We start from the raw sequence: 17,418 nt of genomic DNA, 5'->3' as shown, positions 1-17,418 counted from the left end.
AGACACAGTCTTACTCTGCCACCCTGGCTAGAGTGCCCTGGGGTCAGTCTATCTCATAGCAACCTCAGACTCCTGGGCTCAAGCAATCATCCTGCCTCAGCCTCCCAAGTAACTGGGACTACATGCATGGGTCACCATGCCCGGCTAATTTTTCGTATATATTTTTAGTTGTCCAGCTAATTTCTTTCAATTTTTTTTAGTAGAGTCTCACTCTTGCTGAGGCTGGTATCGAACTCCTGAGCTCAAACAATCTGCCAGCCTCGGCCTCCCAGAGTGCTAGACAGGCATGAGCCCCCGCGCCCAGCCCTCTTTGTTATATTAATATTATATAAGTCGCAAATAGCAGTCCCATTTGGCATTTTCCTTTTTACTTATGGGGTTTCCTAACATTCACCATATTCTGGTTTTATATTGTGTACTTTATCAACCTTTTCTTTTATTAACATCTCTTGGTTTGAGTAATACGCCAGATTTTTAATCACAGCTTGTAAAAATATTTACCAATGTTTTCTTCTACTATTTTTATGCTTTCAATTTTTTTACCATTTACCTTTCTCCTTTGTCATTTATCTTACTATGGTCTGTAAACAATGAATCCATTTTCATCATTTTAGGAATATGCACTTACCAAACACCAAATATTAATTACGTTTCCTCGTCTGAAGTTTTTATTGTATATCTTATCTTCTGTTATGCACTTTGACAGATTTCTGAAATTTCTACTATCCTGATCTGTCTGCCTATTTTTTCATCAACACCACACTACTTTAATTGTAGAATATATTACTGTGTTTTAATTTATCATAGCATCAGACATCCTCATCGTGCTTATTTCTCAGGGATTTTGGTAATTCTTATACGTTTGTTCTTCCATGTACACTTTGCAAAATCATTGCTAGCTTTAAAAATACCTGACAGAATCTATTACGAGCTCAAATACAATGTTGAAGTTAGCTTATGGATAAATGACTTGTTTATATTATTGAGTTTTTCTTTCCAAGAAAAACATGTAGTTTTCCATTTGTTTAAGTCTTTATTCATATATTTCAGGAATTCTTTATTTGTAGCTCATATAGACTCTGCATATTTTTAATTAGATTTGTTCCTAGGCAATCTTGTTTTGCTTTTTAAAAATCATACTATATTTTTTATTGTATTCTTTTCATACTGTATGCATGAATGATTGTGAATTCTACTTAGAAATCCTACTGTTTTGTGCATCAATCTTATATTGTAATAGTTTGTTGAACTATTTTTTGTAATTGGTTTTTTGTACCAATTTCTTTGGGCTTCTAGATATATAATCATATCATGTGCAAATAGGGTAGTACATATTTATTTCCATTTCTTCTTCAGCCTTCAATTGCCTTGGATAAGGCTCACTGCAAATTGAAGGAATGCTATAGGCAATGTTGTGCTTTTTAGTATTGTTTCTGAAGAGTAGAAAACTCTCTCATGTTTTCCATAAGTGAGGATTTACAGTAGTTAACATAGATAGTACATATTATATTACAACATTATAGTATTATAGTACATTATTATACTCTTAATTGTTGGTGGTATAACACCTTTTCAGTTCCCTGCCACTCCAGATAATTTTTCAGACAAACCAATAGCATTCTTCTGTGGGAATCGAGGAGCATCTCACCTTCTTGATACTACACAGCCTTCCCACAACACCTCCTGTTTGTTCTCTCTAGTCCCAAGTTCACTGTGCGTGGGCTTGCAAAAATTACAGCATTTTGCTCCTTTAGAATGTGTGTATATGTAATTACTGCTGTCAATATTATTTGTTGTCACTTCTTTTCACACTAAAACACTCTCATCCCGTACACATGAATAGTCAATTGACTATGCCGTAGCATGGTATGTTATCAAATTTGGGCTGTGTTTGGCGTGCAGTTTGAAAAGCACCGACTTATCAAGGCAGTGAAAACAGCATGTTCACCAGTTAGCACTTCAGTCCTGATTATTAAGAGTCAAGCATAGGGCCTTGTGGTCACTGCATATATTCTGGTCACCATCAACTGAATGCTTGGGGTAGCCATGTGAAAGTTTAGTATTATTTACCCTTGTTAATGAGAAAAAAAGGCAAACTTTGCAAAAATAATTTTGAAGAGATTTACTTTGAGCCAAATTTGAGGATCATGACCTGGAGCCACACCCAAGACGCCTTGAGCAAGTGGACTTGGTGTGGCTAGCTTACAGTTTGCTTTCATACATTACAGGGAGACAGGGGTTAGAGGTAAAGTCATAAATCAATACGTGGGAGGCATACATTGGTTTGGCCCAAATGGGGGGGCAGGGGGTTACAGATTATAGGTTGGTTTAAAAATTATTTGACTTGTAATTGGTTAAAGACATGAAGCTTTGTCTAGAGGCTTGAATGTATAAGAAGCTCTTAATCAGAGATAAACCAGAGGGACACACATTTGTTGTGTAAATTGAGGACCTGCAGGTTTGTTTTGCATACCCTTAGGCCTGTTAATGGGTTACAAAGGATGTCCCCAAGAAGGGAGGGGGGCATGATAAGGCATGTCTGACCTCCTTCCTCCTGGCAGGCAATTTAGTTTTAGGATATTCCTTTGGCCATGAAGGGGTCCATTTAGTCAGCCAGTGGGTGAGGGGTGAGCCTTAAAATTTTATGTTGGTTAACACCCTCCTGGAACAAACCTAAAAATGGTCCTTTGCGAAACTGCAGAAGGGAAGGGGACTCTCAACTTGGGAAAAATTAAGCAAGCTTGAGTGGCACTCACTGGAGTCTTACTTAGGTAGTACTCTCCGTTGTGGCTTTCTGGGCTCTTGAATTTTTCCCAGTAACAGCCCAAATGGTCCACACTGCCAGTCCATCAAATGGAGACAGTACCTGAAAGTTGCAACTTTACATAAGTAAAAATCCAAAATATGCTAAGGTAATTTTTACAGAGAGAAAGGAGAAAAGCAGTCATGTTATATGCTTAGGTCCAGAAACCTAATAGCAGAGAACTCATCCTTAAGTATCTCTACTGCCACTGCCCATGCCTCTATCTCAACAAATATTCTGATCCCTTAGTGTTAACAGTTCAGGACAGTTTTCTTGGTGTTCTTCCCATTTCCTCACTTGTAATCCTCTAGAATAACGTGTAATCCTAGCACTCTGGGAGGCTGAGGTGGGAGGATTGCTTGAGCTCAGGGGTTCAAGACCAGCCTGAGTAAGAGGGAGACCCTGTCTCTACTAAAAATAGAAAAATTAGTCGGGTGTTACAGTGCGCTCCTCTAGTCCCAGCTATGCAGGAGACTGAGGCAGGAGGATTGCTTGAGCCCAGGAGTTTGAGGTTGCTGTGAGCTAGACTGATGCCAGGGCACACTAGCCCAGGCAATAGAGTGAGACTGTCTCAAAAAAAAAAAAAAAAAAACACAAAGGAAAAAAATACAGAAGCAAAATAATTATTTGATTGGTTGAAGTTACAAAATTCTTTCTTTTTTGGTTGTCATTGTTGGAAAATCTCTAGTTACATAATTATAGGTTTGATGGATATTACTGATACTTGCGCTTAAGTTCTATTTTTCTTTAATATAGGTTTTTGTAAAAAATTGAGATATCTCAAGTTAAGTTTTGCTTACACTTGCAAAGCAAGAAACATTGAGGTCACTCATAAGACCTAACTGTTTTAGTCTGCTTAGGGAGTCAGTGGTTATGTATCTCCATTTTAATTTACTTTAATAATTCTTTTGCAGTTTCATCTCCCACCCCAACTGCAACTTGTAAACTATTGCTGTATATATTTAGGCACTTGTTATGTATGCTTTGAAGGTGTGTCCTGGTTTTAAACTTATATTTACTATATTATCACTGAACTGGGCCCACTTGGTGAAATGATAGTCTGCTGTCTCCCAACTACAGTAAGAGCTGTGGGGTCTGTGGGGGTCAGGGTGGAGATGAAGCAAAAGTGAAGAGGAAACAGCTCTCTAACACACACATGTGGTAAAAACAAATTCCATATAGATAAAATGCATAATTATCTGAAATTTAAAATACTCAAAATACATTAACATTTATCTCATTACTATGTAATATGTAAATTATGAGTCAAGAGACAAAACAAACACCCAAATACTTTTATTTCCCCTATATAAAAATTAAGTACATTTTATGATAAAATATTGTATGATCCCAGAGCAAAATAACCAATAAAAATATATAAAGTAAAACAACAATATGTTAAAAAATAATACCTGTATTAGATTTCATATTCTACCACAAAATAGAATCAATTTAAACCTATAGAATGGAATAAAGATTAAAATTAGGTAAATAACATGTCAGGTGAAAAGTAAATGTGATCAATCAGCACTTAATAGACCTTGTCTTAGATTTTATATAAAAATAGTTTAAAAAATAATGGCTTGGTGATTTCAGCATGATTTTATCAAATTGAAAAATGAACATTGCTCCATAGAAAATACTATTAAAGGTTGGTGGATATCAGTCCTCCATCAATTTGAGCTGGAAAAATGAAAATCTATATTCCTTTTTGAATGAATAGAGGTTATCAATATATATTTATTTTGCTACACTTTACACTATAAAACCACATATGAATGATTACATACCATTTTTTCTTATTATAATGAATTGCATGACTATCAGAAGACATCCAAAAGACATCATGTATCTCACATGAAATATAAAATTTACCAGTAACCTTAACCCTCAAGGAAACCCAGCATTCACCATTCTGAGTATATTGTTCAAGTTCCTTTCCTAGGATCACCCCAGGTTCTGTCATTTATTAACACAATGTATCTACAATTGTCATTCCTGGTCATCTGGAAGCATCTGAGATGTAGAAGTTCCTTGTTATTGATCCCAGAGCCACATCCTCTGCTGAATAGGGTCAGAGAGCTCCCAACTCAACATCCTCTGATCCACTGACAGGTTGTTATCTCCTGCCCAGGGAAGGGGTGGGCATGTCTCCCTCCTAGGAAGAGATCGGAGCTTCTCCATCCAGGGCTGAATCCCTGGAACTAGACAGTATGACTGAGATGAGCCAGCCCTCAGCAGGTAAAACATAGGCCTTCCGGGTCACCATAGTGTAGAAAGTCTGCTCCATGGTACACAGAAGCCCCAGAGCTGGGCAAGCTCAGAGAGCTGTTCTCGCGTCATCTGAGAATGCACCTGCTATGCCTGCACCTGGGCTAAGTCTTGACAAATGACCTCAGACATAACACACATGGAGGTCCCCAGGCTCTTCCAAAATGGTCGTGGGTGGTCTCCTGGAAACCACAATCTGGGCCACTTCCTGCATCCATTCCCTAGGGTCCCCTAGAGTGGGAATCACAGGTCTCTTTAATTTCATTGTTGTGTACAACATTGGATGCCTTTGTTTCTTGTCAAAAGTCAAGCTCTGCACATCTCCTAGACCAGTGGTCCCCAAACTTTTTGGCTCCAGGGACCAGTTTCATGGAAGATAATTTTTCCATGAATGTGGGGGGGTGGGCAGTGGAGCTCTACCACCCAGTCCCTAACAGGCTGTGGACCAGGGGTTGGGTACCACAGTCCTGGATGGTTCCCTATGGAGGAAGCATGCGAGTGAGAGACTTGCCAGAACAGTCTCCGTGAATACTCATTTCTGAAACCTCCCCAAGCACCTTCAGGTGAAACCCACTTGTCTCTCCTCCTACTTGTGTACCTTGTCAGCCTCCCTAATTAAGTGAGGCTGAACTTCTCCTGAATGCTCTCCGGATGCCAGGATCTCTAACATCCTTTTAGCCAGTGAGAAACCCCCATCCTGCCTAAGTCCTGTATAAGTTAACTGCTTGTCTGCCCTTTAGGGCAAAAAAGAAAATCCTACCTGCTCTATGTAGGCAGCTGTCCTTGGAACTGATTTTCCTCTCCCTGAAGTTTCCCTCTTCTGAGCTGGACTCTGATTCTGTGGATAAAATGAGAGTTTGAGTTGCCAAATAGCTTCCAGGTGCCTTTCTGGGGGAAACTGTGATGATTCCTTCTCTGTCCCTTCTAACCTTGGAAAACTCAAATCTTACCTCATCTAGCAGTGCTGTTTCTGGCTTTGAGCTTAGTTTCCTTAGAATTCTCCTAATTTAGATTGGGCTTTGACACTGAGCAAAAGGCAGTTTGGGTGAATTACCTCTCTCTAGGCACAGAGCCCTGTAATCTATCCGTGACCCATATTTGTGGGTCATTCTGTCAACCCGGTCTGTTCATCCAGTGTCAAGAGTGAATGTGCAGAACCTGGTTCCATGTAATTATTGCCACATTTCTCAAAGCTCCCTGAGTGCTATAAGCCATATTCCATCCCCATGTCAGAATAAAACACTATCAAAGACACACTGTATCCCTGACCCCACCCCTCCTTCCAGCCTCCATATAAACAGCCCAAGGCCTTGCCTTGCCATTAGGTGTTGTCACTGGGATGAGAAGAGAGTGTCTTGCAGTTTTCTTCATTTGATTTCTTCTCCTCATCTAAGTCTCTTTCTGTAAAAGAGATCTCTTGGAAAAGGAGTTGATCAGTAGGGGCCTGGGACTTCAGTTGCCATTTCCATGTTGAAGCTAAAGGTCTTCTCTCTACATGTTCAGATTCAGAGTGTGGGTTGTTCTGCTGGACCTGCCTGTTACAAGCACTCAGCTGGGCATGGCTCTGTCCTATTGGCTGCAGTGACTCCTCCCTCCTGCCACTCATTTTATTCATCAAATTTTATTTTATTTTATTTTATTATTTTTTTTTTTTGAGACACAGTCTCGCTTTGTTGCCCGGGCTAGAGTGAGTGCCATGGCGTCAGCCTAGCTCGCAGCAACCTCAAACTCCTGGGCTTCAGCGATCCTACTGCCTCAGCCTCCCGAGTAGCTGGGACTACAGGCATGCGCCACTATGCCCGGCTAATTTTTTCTATATATATTTTTAGTTGGCCATATAATTTCTTTCTATTTTTAGTAGAGACGGGGTCTCGCTCAGGCTGGTCTCGAACTCCTGACCTCGAGAGATCCACCCGCCTCGGCCTCCCAGAGTGCTAGGATTATAGGCGTGAGCCACCGCGCCCGGCCTATTTTTTTTCTAATTGATGATGTATTGGTTTAAAAGTCATTTTATTAATACAAGATAAAAATCAAAAGAAATTAGTTTACAAAGCCTTCTAAAAATAGTTTGAGAGGTGGGCCTACTACATGAAACTTTTAATTTCTTTACTTTTCATTGGTTTATCACTTTTTTCCCAGAAGAACTGTATCATTCAAACATATGCAAGAACTAAATTACGTGTTTCTTCCACCTGCATTTGAGCTGTCACTGATGTGCCCATGGTCTGTCCTGGCCGTGAAACATAGCTGTTTCTGTCATACTGTATTAAACACTCCCTAGAAACAGAGTGTAGATGACAGTATCAAGAACAGTAGCATGCGGGGAGTTAGCTATGCTCCCAGCAAAGAATCGGGTCACTCAGGCAGGGGTCATTGCAAAGGAGGAAAAAATAATAGAAAATAGAAATAAAACAATACACAGAGGCAAAAATACAGTTTATAAAGAACAGATTTATGAAAATAGAAAAAGCAAGGGTGATTGGGTGTCCCCAAAATATTCCTGTGAATTTTGAAGCCAAGACTGAAGTTTCACATCAGTATTTATGGGTACAGTCTTCTATAGGTCCCTTAATTAACTCTATCTATGTGAGCAAATGGTTACAAAATCTTTCTAGGACAAACTTCTAAGTTCTAAGATAAAACTATCACTTTAGCAGAAAAGTTAAACAGAGACATAGTAGCTCCATATTTTATCTAGTTATTGTGTATTGAGACAGGTATTCAGAAGTCAAGCAAAAGCTGTCCCTTGGGCTAATTGCTCTTAGTCACAGGTGTCTGTCTCTCAGTGGGCACTTCTCTGATCAGCTCCCCTCCCGTGGCTCCATGCAAACCTGCTTTGTCCTTCGAAGCAGGCGAAAACCACAGGCTTGAGACTGCAGCATCACCTTGGAAAGCAGCTACTACTGACCCTCGAGACGCCCTCTTGAGGCGAGGCAGCTTTTGAAATGCGGACTAACATGCTCACATACGCCTTCAGGGCAAAGCCTTGCAAAACTCCTGAAATCATTTCTGTCTCTAATATAGTAATAATCATCTAGCTGCCGACAGTAGCACTACAGGTAAATGATAAAAAACAAAACAGAAACAAAGCCACTCCAAGAATCTCCAACCTCATCTGGACTGTAACTTGTGACTCTTTCAAAGGAAAGGACAATAGCAACAACAAACAGAGCTCTAGGGTTTTTAAAAAGATGAAGCAGAACTGTAGAGATGGCACTGCCGTCTTGTCCACACAACCATTTGTCATCACCTTCTATCACTGATGTTGTGTCTTATGTAACCAACTAGCATTGCAATATCACAACTGACACATGGACAGGGAACAGTGGTCAAATTTGTCTCAAAAAATACTCCCCAAAAGACCACACAATCTTGAAAATCTTCCAGCAGTACCTCTTAGGCAATCATCAATATCATAAGAACTGAGCTTTAAGAACAAAATAGATTCAAAGTCTATTTTTCCTATTCCTTGAAGAGGACAATGTTTCTGGATAAACCTGGTGGTATTTCCCAGGGGTGTACCCACTTAGCAACAGTGCCGCTTTCACTCAGTTCCTTTCCTTCTACACCAGTTGCCCTCTGGCCTGAGAGAGTGGTCAGCAATAAAGAATACTGGACAGTAAAGCAATCTTACAATGTCAGAAAATGTATTTGGCTTTTCTTATTTGTAAAATAAGTACATAAAAATACAGCAAGATGCATTTCTGATGTGCCAGGTGCTCTAATGAAGCATCTCAAGTTACAGCTACATAGGACAGAAACTGCCACCAGGATAAAAAAAGCATGAAGATGTGCTTTATAAGTACGTGCCTTTTGTTGTTAAAAAATGTAGAAATATAATGTACTAAAAAAAACCCCACAAAATTATACAGCCATGTTTATGGAGTCTACATTCCCTTTGTCTTGGATATATGCATATATATGGAGACCCCTGTACAATTCAATCAATTTTAATTAAGGGCAATCACTGTTTTGTTTTTATTTTCTAAAACCAGCAAGTCAGAAGTCTCTTTCACTTTCACATCTCCGAAAACAATGGATGCAAATTTCCCCCTGCATGTCCCCCCTGCGTTTCCCCTTACATGTCCCCTTGGAGAACATTGGAGCCCACAAGAGGGCATTTTACCCCCAATGGGACAATAGACCTCTCCACTAGCTCCCTGCTATTTGATGCATTCTCCTGAGAAAGGGAATTAGAACTTGTGTAAAGGGACCAAGGGGCACTGCACTAAATGGGTGTTCCACAGCCACTTGTGGCACAAGGTGCAGCACAGGGGGGTGCTGGCTGCTGGAGAGGGGTTGGGGAGGCTGACAGGGTGCACTGACTCCAGTCCTCCTGTGCTGTTTGTCCCCTGCTCCCCCACCTCTCTGAGTCCCAGTCTGCTTTGGTTTACAGATGACAGAGAGGGCAAACTGTTGCTATTCCTCCTGGTATTGGAGTAAACCTGGTTGGTATCTTTCAAGGTATGACTGCTCCTGCATTGTCTGCCACTAAGATGAGAGCTGCCTAAGGGACTGGCCATTCTGGGTTGCATCAGGTGGTGTGGTCCCCTTGAAATGAGGTGAGGCAGTGGGTGGCAGTGAAGACACAAAACAGGATATAGGAGACAGGGGATCTTGAGCCCTTCTATGGATGTGGACAGCCATGGCTGGGCTCCTCCATTGATCTTAGGGGGCCCGACTTCACCTTCTGTTTCTGGAGAAGGCTTCCTTTTCCTTGCTGTTTTTGCAACCACTTTAGACCCATTGGCCCGGAATCCCAAAAACCTGCTGGCAGTTTAAGGCTCCTCCTTAAGCGTGCTCTCACGCCCCGAGTGGCCAAGTCCGTGCAGTTCCAGCAGCTTGTGGTTGTCAACGGAAAAAAAGCCAAACTCTATAATTTTAAAGAGATTTATATTCTGAGCCAAATTTGAGGACCATGGCCTGGAGCCAACCCCAAGAGGCCTTGAGCAAGTGGACTCGCTGTGGCTGGGTTACAGTTTGGTTTTATACATTTCAGGGAGACAGGGGTTACAGGTAAAGTCATAAATCAATACGTGGGAGGCATACATTGGTTGGGCCTGAAAGGGGGGGCCATCTGGAAGGGGGTGGGGGGCTTACAGGTTATAGGTGGGTTTAAAGAATCTTTGGCTTGTAATTGGTTAAAGACATGAAACTTTGTCTAAAGGCTTGGAATGTTTTAACATAGTTGCTGTTTATCAGAGATAAGCCACTGGACACATATTTGTTGTGTAAACTGAGGACCTGCAGGTGTGTCTTGCACACCCTTAGGCCTGTTAATGGGTTACAAAGGATGTCCCCAAGAAGGGAGGGGGGGCATGATAAGGCATGTCTGACCTCATTCCTCCTGGCAGGCAATTTGGTTTTAGGATATTCGTTTGGCCAAGAGGGGGTCCACTGAATCAGCCAGTGGGGGCAAGGGGGTGAGCCTTAAAATTTTATTTTAGTTCACATGGTGCAGGGTCTTGGGCTGGCTGTCCCCATGCCACTCTCTAGGCTGCAGTGTTTGCTTGCCCCTTCTGCGCCCAGCTCTGCCCACAGCAGGGGACAGGTTGTCATCCCCCGGTGTGCAGGAGGCAGCGGCTGGTTCTCCCTGGCCCCGGCCTCGCTCTGCTCCCGTTCCCTGGTGGCACTGTTCCTCACGGTGCCGGCCCTTGTGGGCACCAGGTCCGCCGGCTGCGGGGATCTCGGGACCCGCGTCGGCTGGGAACAGGGCGGCTCCGGAGACGGCCACGCAGCGGCTGAGGCCAAGCGCCCGGGGCCGCGCCGCGGCCGGGCCCGTCGGAGGCACCGGAGAGGGCAGCACGGCGTGGCCGTGGGTCCGGCTCTGGCGGTTCAGCTTGGGCGGCGCCGGCAGCTCAGAGCAGCTGTGGGGACTAACAGGCCGGACCCCGTGCGGGCCCTCGGTCTGTCCGCTGGCGCCAAAGGAGGAGCCCGGGCGCGGGCCAGTGGCCGGCGCTCCCAGGCCTACGGCGCGAGGGGCCGCTTTGGGGCTGCAGTGGCCGAGCCGCCACCGCCGCTGAGGGTGTCCTGGGTCGGAGCGGGGCGCCCAGTGCGCAGCGCCAAGCCCCCAAACGGTCGCCGGAGTCGCTGCGCCTGCTCCCAGACGCACCGCCTGCAAGCGGCGTCCTCAGGGGCATCCTCGGGTCGACGCGGCCACAGCCCAGGGGATCCAGGAGTCCCACACCAAGGCCGAGCGAGGGCGGGGCAGGTAACAGAGGGAGCACAGCTACCACCACCACCATGGTCATGTCTGCCATGGTGAGATTACATTTTATTTATTTAATTTTATTTCAGCTATGCAAGATGAATAAATTCTGTGCTCTAATATGCACAATGGGGATGATAATACTGTAGTGAGTACTGGTAATTTGCTAAAAGTGTAGGTCTCAAATTTCCTTAACTCAAACAAATAGATAACTATGCAAAGGTGATGTTTAACATATATGTTAATTATGAATGGTGGTGATCATTTTACAATGTATATTTAATACATGAAATTGTACACCTGAAATATATAGTTTTTTAATATGTCAGTGATCTCTCAGTAAAGCTGTTGCAGAAACATAATATCACTAGAGGACAGTCAATATTTGGTCCAAACTAACAGCTACCTGAAAAATCTCCTTTCCCGAGGTATCGTAGATGTTTTATTTAATTCAGAGCTCAGATGAACAATAAAATTTATGTGCAGAAAAAATTTGTACATGAAAGTTCATAGAAGCATTATTCCCAATAGACAAAAAGAAGAAACTACCCAATGTCCATAAACGGATTTTGAAAATGTACATCCGTGCAATGAAATATTATTATTCCACATGGAAAAAGAATGAAGTATGTATATATGCCAAAATATAGATAAATCTTGAAAAATTATGCTAAGTGAAAGAAGTCAGTCACACAAGATCACATACTATTGGTATGGAATATCCAGAATAAACTAATCTATAGAGACAGAAGGTAGATCAGTGGTTGCCTAATGCTGGGGAGGGGGAAGGTTGTGGAGTGACTGCCACTGGGGGTGAGGTTTATTTTTTTGGTGATAAAAACACTCTGAAACTAGATGGTGGGGATATTTTCACAACTCTGTAAATACACTAAAAAATATTTAGCATACTTAAAAAGGTAAAATTTTATAAAATATGAATTATATCTCAAAAAGCTACTAGAATCAAATAAATAAAAAAGTAACTGTACATTTTGAAAACAAAAGTAACTTCTGCTCTATTACCAGATTAGGACATTGGGCCTTCAGGCTGCAGCCCGCAGAGCAGAGTCTGGGTATGTGGTTGCCTTGGTCCATGAGAACAAAGGGGCTGACAGTTGGGAAACATGAATTAATTAGCACAGTCATGTTCACCAGCCACTACCTGGGATCATTAAAAAGCACTGTAAACTGTACAGTGTGAACTGTAAGGAGGAGAGGGTGAGAAAAGCTACAAAAGGATGCAGCAGGATAAAGATTCTTTGTGTGGCTCTGGCTCAAGAGAGCATCTGGGGAACAGGTTGGTCCTATAAATGTGTTGAGCCCTTGCTTGTGTCTGTACAGGAACAGACACAGAACAACCGGCCCATATCTTAAGTCCAAAACTCAAAAGACTAGGAAAGGCTAAAAAAAAAACTTATAATAAATGAGGCTGTCACTATATTATGAAGGGTACAAGAACAATATCCAAATCCTTTTGCTTTGTGGTATCATTACTGTTCAATTTTGCAAAAACATATATAGGGAAATATATCTTTAAAAGCACGTACAAAGTTCAGCACAAGAAGTTAAGTTGGCCAGTATACTTGTGAGCTTTCACTTTAAGCTCTGCCCACCTGGAGTTCCAAGGGAAGATCATGATGGCCTGGAAAATACTCAGAAGACAGGAGATGACCAAAGACACGTCTCTGGTTACTCTGTGAAGATAAGATATACGTTTACATCCAAAATTACTGCAGAAATGTTTCATTTCTAATGCTGCTATTGTCTGAGGGCTCCCTCAGAGAGAATGACCAAAGCATTGGCTAATCTTAGGTGCTTGATGATCATATCTGACAATCTTAACCTGTATCTAGTGAAGTAAAAGTAGATATAATGATAAATAAGAAAACAATCCCCCAGGATTTCAAGTACAGCCTGCTATAAGGAGGTATTTCCTATTGTCAAATCTCTGGAGGCCACTCTGCCTTATTCTTGGACTAATATTCATATGCAGAACCAGATGATACTGCAGAGAAACATGACAGTGGTGTTACTTAAAGGCTACTGAAGTTCAATATTCTCAACACAAAATTTGTTCACACTCAGAAACATTTATTATTTACTTTAAGAAGTGATTGATTGTGCTTACATATTTATTATCCTTTATACAGCCCTTAGACTAATAGTCTTTATTATTAGAGCCTTACATGCAATTGCTAACTGAATATTCAACTCTGCAAAACTATTGATATTATTCTTATGGCTAATGAGGAACCTTAAGCAAAGACAAGGCAAAATACTCATTTAACTTCCACCCTAGTAAGTTGTATGAATCAGGATTTAAACCCAGATTGTTTGGCTGTTAAGAAATCATTCTGACTCAGACTACTTACTACACTAACAAGGTTATATATGTTCCCTTGATCCAGAAATGAGATTATAATGGTGCCAACCACCAATATTACTGCAGAATACTGCTGTGAGCTAACCTATGGGATTGGACCACATAAATAAGATAAAACACCATAGGGTTAAGACTAAATTATTATGATTGTGATCATATTATAATTTTTAATAACAAGTAGAATAATAGTTAATGACAATGTAATCATTATTAAATCATACTCCAATATAAGATAAATACATTAAGGTGCATCCAAAAGGCATGGGAATAAGTACATTGAATAATTACTAGAGAGATTCATGGTGAGGCTAGAGGTGACATTGCAACATTTTCAAAACAGAAACTGCTGAAGGCCTTGATTTTTTCTCTGCTATCTGAAACCCAAATCATGACACAACTTTTTCCTTAAATGTGCTTCCATTATTTCAACAGGAAAAATAATCTCAGTATAATCAACAGACAACAGAGGGGTTTAAAAAAAAACAGGTACTGTCACTATTAAGCACATAATATATCCAGCATTGAAGAAAAGATACATTCTAGTCACTGCTACTCACACACATGGTTTCTGTACAGCAGTTGATTATTGTATTCTAGTTCCATTTAATTATCATCACTAGCATGGAGATTTTATACTAACATTTTTATTTTCCTGAAAATGGTGTCCATGATTTAAGTTGAGAAGATTAATTTCACAATAACGATCATAAAGAATTTAAGTATCAGCTTAAATTTACTAAGATAACACATTAACTGCCATCACTATGGATTAAATTACCTTAGAAGAAGATGGGTTTCACTGTATGGTCTAGGCCTCCAGCCAACTTCTAAGAGGTCATTACTTGCCTCAGAAATTATTTTTTATCCTCAGCGTATTTAACAGTGGACCAGTTTCAAACCCAGATTAATCTCCTTTCTGGATAGGAACACTTACCCAGACTCCTGAAAAGCCTCCTTCATTGCAGACTCTGTCTCTCTGGCTGAAGCTGAAAATACTCGCATGACTCCTTAATAATTTCAGGATTGTTGTCTGAGTGTGACAGTTTTCACAGTCAGTATATATGTGGAAGGGAGGCGGGGAAAACCCTCAGATAGGCACTTGCCATTTTGTGACCTCACCTACCCACAGAACTGCAATTATCATTTTATCTGTACTGGCAATGACAATGCACACTAGTGGAGCTGAGACTATTTCTGAAAAACTCTTTTCTTTGTCATGAATCCTCCAAATAACTGCAGTTTTTAATCAGTGTGTCCAAGGATACCATTGGAGAGTTTGGTTTCCGTGATCCTTGGAGGCAGACAGGGTGTCATATGGAAGAGAGCAGGAAATACTAAGGTCCAACACAAAAGGGCCTGGCAGTGAAGCACGTGTTCTGCACTGGACTATGTGCTTCCCTGAGAAGGCCTTTTACTCAAAATTTAGAATATAGTTAACTCTTGGGTTTCTGAGATGTCCCTTTATTTAAGCAATAGGAAAAATAATTAGGTGACATAAAGAAACTGACAAGGATGCATCAATGTGTTAGATTTAGAAGATTGAACATATTATTATAAGTTTATAATAAAATCACTAAAGAATAGCACAACTCAATGCACACTGATTCGGAAAACAGAAGAATATGTAAATTTTCTAGAAAAATATTCTTTACCAATATAGACCCTAGTTTAGAAAGGAAGTCTAAATATAATATTCATAGGAGCAGAAAAGCTTATAAAAGAGGCTCCCACAAGTGAAGATCCAGGATAAAGTAGATTAACAGGGCAATTCTGCAGTCATTTTAAATATCACATAAGTCAATGCTTTTAAACTCAACAAATTACAAGGCTGGCCACGGTGGCTCACTCTTGTAATCCTAGCACTTTGGGAGGCCAAGGTGGGTGGACCGCTAGAGGTCAGGAGTTTGAAACCAGCCTGAGCAAGAGCGAGAGTGAGACCCTGTCTCTACTAAAAAACTTAGAAAGAAATTAGCTGGACAACTAAAAATATATAGAAAAAATTAACCCAGCATGGTGGCGCATGCCTGTAGTCTCAGCTACTCGGGAGGCTGAGGCAGCCCAGGAGTTTGAGGTTGCTGTGAGCTAGGCTGACGCCACGGCACTCTAGCCTAGGCAACAGAGTGAGACTGTCTCAAAAAAACAAAAGACCAACATTGCAATGGAAGTACTACTTCCAAATAAATTTCAGAAATCAAAGGAAACATTGGTACCAAAAACCTCCAAATGTTGTACAAAATGTTACAGAAAAATCTCATCTCTGCCTACACATAGAAACACGTAATATATAATACTAGAAAATAATCCTAATTGATTATTAAAACAATGTATACTGCCAAAATTCAGTTATTCCTGGAATTTTAGAGTAATTCATTTAAGATTTAAAAAATCACTAATAAGGTTGATCATTTTCATGAAGAGAAATAGGACAATTATGTGATTATGTTCATAGATGCAAAAATGTCTACTTAGAATTTAACTTGCATTACTGATAATTTAAAATCATCAAAATTAGGTATTAATGGATCTTTTCAAACTTGATAATATGTTCTTTTTCATACTCATGAAAAACATGAGACACATACCTACTATTTTCATAAACAACATTAAAAAGCACAATATTGGCTGGGCACGGTGGCTCACACCTATACTCCTAGCACTCTGGGAGGCCGAGGCAGGAGGATTGCTTGAGGTCAGGAGTTCGAGACCAGCCTGAGCAAGAGTGAGACCCTGTCTCTACTAAAAATAGAAAGAAATTAGCTGAACAATTAAAAACATATAGAAAAAATTAGCCAGGCATGGCAACGCATGCCTGTAGTCCCAGCTACCTGGGAGGCTGAGGCAGGAGGATCACTTGAGCCCAGGAGTTTGAGGTTGCTATGAGCTAGGCTGACTCCACGGCACTCTAGCCCAGGCAAGAGAGTGAGACTCTGTCTCAAAAAAAAAAAAAACACTATTGCTTACAGTATTCATTATATTTTCATTGAGGTTTACCCAAGGCATTTGAAGATGGCAGAACTTGTATTATATAAAACTGTATTATATAAAACTTAATTTACAGATGATATATATATGGAAACACAAAGTAATTAGTAAAAAAAAAATACCTAATACAAAAAAATAGTTCAGTAAACAAATACAATATATACACATTGATACACATAGACAGTAGCCTTTCTATGTATAATTCACAATCATTTATGAATAAAGAATGAGAAGTATACAGTGAAAACATTATAAAGTAATTGTTAAAAGTAAAATAAAATGGCCTATAACAAATCTAATGAGGAATTTGTAAAGTCTATATGAGCAAAATAATAAAGCATTCCTGAAATATATGACTGAAGACTTAAACAAATGGAAAGTTACATCTTGTTCTTAGGTAGAAAAACTCAATAATAAAAGAACTCATTTATCCTTAAGCTAACTTGACATTGTATTTGATCTCACAATAGATTCTGTCAGTTTCTTTTAAGCTACCAATGATTTTGTGAAGTGCACATGGAAAAACAAACATAGGAATAACCAAAATTTTCTAAGAAATTTCTAAGAAAGAAATACAATGAAGTTTTTTGGTTTTGCATGACATTAAAACACGTTAAAACATACTATAATTAAAGCAGTGTGGTGCTGATGCCAAAATAGGCAAACAGACTGAGGCAGTAGAAAGTTCAGAAATCCAACAAAGTGCATAAAAGAAGTTACACGATAAAAACTACAGAGGAGGAGCCTTTAGCAATGTCTAGTGTTTGTGAA

General features: G+C 40.4%; 1 pseudogene; it reads right to left on the bottom strand.

Moving 5' to 3' along the window:
* Window positions 1–9,267: 9,267 nt before the first annotated feature.
* On the bottom strand, window positions 9,268–10,151 carry LOC123649013 (annotated as a pseudogene).
* Between the last annotated feature and the right edge of the window lie 7,267 nt (window positions 10,152–17,418).

This window comes from Lemur catta, chromosome 13, assembly GCF_020740605.2.
Source record: "Lemur catta isolate mLemCat1 chromosome 13, mLemCat1.pri, whole genome shotgun sequence".
In the NCBI taxonomy this organism is placed as follows: domain Eukaryota; kingdom Metazoa; phylum Chordata; class Mammalia; order Primates; family Lemuridae; genus Lemur; species Lemur catta.
This window is presented reverse-complemented; position numbering and strand designations above follow the sequence as displayed.